Raw genomic sequence first — 5,960 nt, 5'->3', positions numbered from 1 at the left:
GTCTGTATCAACTTCCATTAGAGAAGGAACTGTTCTCCCTTTCCAACAGATACTTCACCACGCAAAAAGAACAAGAGAAAACACCTTTATCAGCATAAACTAGAAATTTTAAAAGCACCATTAAAAATTATATAAACATATTTACTGATATTCATTTCATTACTAATGATTAAACTAACACTCGCTGATTACTAAGGAGGAAACGACATGATTTCTTACCTGAGTTGCCCATTATTACGATGCATTTTTAGCTGTTGACTGATACTATTGCAGTATTTCCAACTGGATGATTGTGAAACTGAATGCCAGAGAAAGAAGGACTAAAGATGCTTCATTATTTTCATCTGTGTAGGCATGACACTTGTAAAACATCTTCTAGGCAGCAAGTGTGACATTCTCCTGAGTGCTGAGACACACAGGGATGGAGCCAAACAAGGAAGGACACACTTGCCCCCCGCCGCCATCTTGCGGGGGCCCCCGGCCGCCATCTTGCGGGGGCCCCCGTCTGCCGTCCTGTGGGCCGCCGGCCCCCGCAGCACCTTCTTGAGGGCTGACGGCCCCCGGGGCGCGCCGAGGGCCCAGGCCGGGACAGCTCTTCCCGCCCTTTGTGACAGATAGAAAAGTGGAGGGACCTACTGCACCTCATTCACCTCCGTTATTCAGTTCAGCGATTCCACTTTGCTTCAGAGCACTGGCTTCAAGGGTAAGAGGTCTCTCCCCATACCCTGCCCCTGGCTATGGCTGAACGTCTCCAGTTACCACTGCACGGCCGGCTCTCCCTCTTAGGGAAACGCAGCAAACCCACCATGAAAGCCCACACTTGCAAACCGTGCCGAGAGACTCCCGATGCTCCAGGACACACTCCTTCCCCTCACCAAACTTCTGCGGAGCTGCTCCTAAGGGCGATCCAACCACCTGCAGCTCCCAACAAATACTGATCACACAGCATCAAAAACCAGAAGAATTTAAGTAGCAAAGAACCAACAGCTTTTGCCAATCCACACAAGACTTAAGACTGTTAGCTTAAAAACAGAGCAAGCTGTCAATATTTATGTATTAGTGTATTAGGATATGGCAGTTTCTTACTAAGAGCAGATTTACAAAATCTTACAAAACATATTAAATATCACATCTATCTTGCATGCTGCATACCATAAAGCTACTATGAGTGTAATTATATATAATTAGTTGCATGTTTGTAAACTCAACAGCTTAATCATGTTTAATTAACCACATTGTAATTGGAACATTTGATAGTTAAATGTCTTGCTAAACTGATGAACACCTGGAACACACAGTTAGTCTCACCACCAATAAATTAACTTTAACTAAAATATGTCATTAGTAATTATTTTCCTTCCTTCCTGGTAGACCACTAGGATTAGAGATAATAAATAGCCAAATCAGATCCATAGCAATTTGTTAAGACCGTAAGTGCAGGAGCCCTCCTGCAGCCAATATTACTGTTTTCTGATACATTCTTCAACACAGATTACTAACTGTTGCGTAAGTCATAGTCATTGTTTTTTCCCTTTTTTTATTTCCAAACCCAATTTTTACCTGCACTTGGGTGCTTTTGGCTTTGTTTGGGGTTCTCGGGGCGGGGGGGGGGTGTTGGCTTTATTTTTAAGAACTACCAGGTCTAATGTACCAAGTTATCTCCAGGTGAGGAGCAGGGAGAAAGGCTCATCCCCTCACTCCAGCCCCACACAGAGGCCATGGCTGCTGGTTTATCAGCACAAGTGAAAAGTGGGCACATGCTGAGGGAATCTTCACAAAAGCACTTTCGAGCCATTTGCTTACCCATATCAAGGCACACAGACAGATATAACAGTGAGAGGCCTTAGAAAAGTGACCACTTTTCCAAGGTAAATAACTGGTACATTTTCAGAAAATGAGAAACCAGACAATACAAAATACATAGCATTAAACTGCAAGGTGTATCTGTAGGTCAAGCGCTCCTGTTCACTGTCATTATTCCCCATCATTGACATCTGCTGTGGAACCAAGAGGCAGCAAATCTAAAACGATAAAAGGAAAAGAACACAATGCAATGACAGACTGCTGAACTGTCATACCATAGCCTTGAAATTATGGGATCAGGCAGCCTTAGAAAAGGACTAGGCATCTGTACAAACAGTAATATATATACTATTGTAAGGATTTTTTTAAATGGTTTGAAACAGATGACACAACTCTGGAGCTGCAGCAGAAGGCTGGGAGAGGGAGCTGAGTGTAACATCACTGCTGCATGGCTCCTTGCAGCAACATTCAGAGCTAGCTCTCACTGAATATTGACACCAACACTTACTAACCTTACCAATAGTGAGATACAGGATGGTGAAAAATAAGAGCAATTTCTTTCAACCTGGATATATACGGAGCAGTTTCATTTTGTGTACACAGAGTCTAGTTTCCTTAGGTGAGCTAGAAACAGAAACTGTAGTCCCTTTCTTTTCCTTCACACACTGGTATGCAGGAATGAGAATTCAGTCAGGCCCTGTATCACTATGGATGGGATAATAGTGAAAAAAGGTGCAGGGAGGTAGAAAATTATGTGAGCGAGGCTGTAACAAACAAGACATGAGCTATTGCAGATGCAGAGTCCTCTTAAGTTTAAAAAGCTGCATACTCACCAGTTTTTCCCAGAGCCTTACAACATAATGTTGGCAGTCCTGCTTCCTTCAGGCAAACACCAGTAGAGGAATTACCAGCCCGAGTGTGTGAAGTTGCTGACGACGTTCAAACTTGGAGTCAGTCAGCCTATTCAGCCTTCCTGTTACTAGCATGACAAGGTTGTTACTCCATGCCTAAGCATTGTTTCACACACTCCTTTCCAAGATGAAAAACCATCAGCTACACACTTTCAAGAGTCTTTGTGGACACTGTAGGAACCCACCATCAAACTGGACCAGGCAGAGCCATACTGTGCTTTCTAAAGCTGTCAAAATTGCTGCAACTTCTTTGTCTTCTGGTTTATTCATCCAAATACCACCTAGTTTCCTAAATCAGTAGACTACTCAGGGTGTACCAAGTATAGAAAGGACTGTCATAGTTCAGTATCAAGAGTTAAAAGGAGCCTGGCATAATTCAGGGTCATAACACAAGTATGCAGGAATTGGAAACTGCTTGCTTCCCAAATCTCCACTACTCTTCAAACACATTCTTTTTCCCTCACAAACATCTGCAGCTACTGTGATCTACTAGTCTTGGTGCAAAGCAAGAGTGCTAGTACACGATCATCCCAGATTTACATATAGTTGGCCTGTAGCAGTACATCTGCCCACTATTTTCACAGATTTAACCCTAATGAAAGGATTGCATCTCCCAAAATCATCTCTAGGAAATTCTACATCTCCTGTAGCAAGTGATACAACAAAAGATAACCTTTCCAGTGAACTGCTGGTAACTCATTGCATAAAAAATTACATCTCTTGCATGCTGTAATACATGACAGTTATTTGCCCCAAGCAAACTAAAAACTGAATGGCAGAACTAGCTGGTTACAGATGGTAGTGTGAAAAGTTTGCCTCCTCCTTTCTATACTGCTTAGCTGCAAGAGCATTAGACAACAGAGCAAAGGATTATTTGTACTTCACTCAGATTTAAAAGGATAAATGCTGAATATGAATCCACAGCCTTCACTTCAAGCAATAAATAAGCTCCAACAAAGGAAGAAACAGCTTTGATGAAACATCAGATGGGATAATGAAAAAGAGCAGTGAGATGAACTTGACATGAATATTGGGCAAAGTTTGCTTTCCAGAAAAAGGAACTCCAGCTCTGCCTTTATACCTGGCCTGTTTTTTAACAAGGTGTGGGGATGTGTATCACTGGCTGATGACAAAAGAAAGCAGAGGATATTTGCCAGCTGGGACACGGTAGATTCAGCTGAACCCCTGTTGGTTCTCCATGCTGAGTCAGCCATCAGGAGGGCTGTGGAATGACAGACTGTGAGACTAAACACAAAATATGCCATGAACTGCAGGAGCAATGAAAACTGGAGCTTAAGCAAACCTAATCAAGAGTTAAAGGATAAATACAGCCTAATGACAGGCAAATGGCATTAAAAAGTAGGTGGCATAAATGAATGTTCAAGCTTCACCTCTGCTCAGCACCCAAGTCAGAAAAAAATCCCCAGCACACGTTAGGGAAAGACACAGCAATATTAGAGATGAAACACAAAGTGAAAAAGCTGGAATCAGTTCAGACTTCCTTTCTGGACAATCTGTGAGCACCACAGATGTATTTAAGTACAGCCAGCTTTTTTTTTTTTTTAAATAACTTTAGATTTGCAGCTGAAACATAAAATCCAGAAAGCAGCAGAATTTTCTCAAATGCTGAAATAAAGACTTCAAATCAGTTTAAAAACAGATCAGGAAAGAAAGGCAATTTCACAACCAAGTGCTAAAACACTGAAGACATTGTTCTAACACAGAAACAGATGAACAGGGCAGATGCAACATTACAATCAAGTTTCTACACACAAATAAAGCACGGGGAAAGAGCCAGAAGTGATACTTAAGGCTAGAGACTATGACCTAATGTGTATAATTAAGCCACATGAATTTATTCAGCTCCCTTTGGTTTTTTACAGAGGAAAAGGAAAGCAATAGATAATGGTCCCACACTGAGTAAAGAATTTATTAGGGCATTCCCCCCCTCCACCAAATGCTTTGTCTTATTAAACACAGGGAAGATGTGGCTCTACATTAAGAACTTCCAATTCTACATAGTCATAACTTTAAGGGAAGATACATACCCTAAAATACTGCTACTTGACCAAAAATGCTGCCTTTTCTATGACACAGACAGTTATGAATGACACACAGTTGTTTTTTCACTTTGGGACCTTTTAAGATTCAATGCACTGATGACATTAGTCCAACTGAAAATATTTCTAACAAAGCTGCAAATAATTTCCTTATTTCCAAACAGGAAAAATACAATTTTTTCCCCCAAATAGTATCATTTTATACAGCAATACCAAAAGGCAGCAAGGATATCTAAAGTAAAATGGTAAATAAGGTGTTAAATTGAATAGAAATCTTAAGATGCAAAAAATGGAAGTTTATGTTTCCATCTGTATTTTGTTTTTTGTATCTTGGAGACAAAGTACCAAACCAGCTTCCACACTGGCCTAGGCTCATACAAAGAGCTCCAGGTACCATGAGTCATGCCAGGGCTGCTGGAAAGATAATTAACTTCTTTCGAGACACACAGCTTTCTGGTCATCAGTCTACCAAATTCACAAAGTCACCCCAGGCAAAGAATTCATTAATTCCAGGTCAAATAAAGCAGAAGTAAGCATGTTCAAAATGCAAATTATCTTTGTTTCCCATTTTTCACATAATGTTGAATGAAAGGAAGAGGGAAAATGAACTGCTGCAGTGCAGGACGGAGAAATACACTCCCACCACATAATGGTACCTTTACGGTCCTTCTATTCCAGAGTCTTGTCTCTGCTTTGGGAATACAACTTTATATCATTCTATTTCTTACTAAACTTTATTTCCTATAATAAAAAAATTGAAGTCTACAGTAACAAAACTTGGTCTTTACCATATCCCTGCTGACCCAATTATACCTTTGAAGAGGTACAATAGTTACTATGGTTATAAATGTTAATGCAATAGAAGGCATTAATATTAGTCAGGAAAAAAAAATCCCAAACTCAAATCTAATCCTCATTGTATAAATAAATGATCAGAAGATAAAAGTTTGCAGCACATTCTATTGGGTGTTTGTCATCCAGCTCTATCGCCAGAGGTTAAGGAAATGCATGTGCCATCCACCTGTATGTCAGCATTACCTAAACATTGTTCTGATCACCAACTGATCATCACTTCTTGGGGTCCTGATCAGGCTCCTGGTGGAGCACACATGGGCACAGCACAGGGTTTGGTGAGGCAGCCAGGCAGAGCAAGCTGTGTATAAAAATGCACACTCACTTCCACAGG

The sequence above is a fragment of the Corvus kubaryi genome, unplaced genomic scaffold, assembly GCF_017639235.1.
Source record: "Corvus kubaryi isolate FWS band 111438036 unplaced genomic scaffold, C.kubaryi_AGA036_p1.0 37357, whole genome shotgun sequence".
NCBI lineage: Eukaryota > Metazoa > Chordata > Aves > Passeriformes > Corvidae > Corvus > Corvus kubaryi.
The sequence above is the reverse complement of the archived record's forward strand: the minus strand, read 5'-3'. Positions refer to the sequence as shown.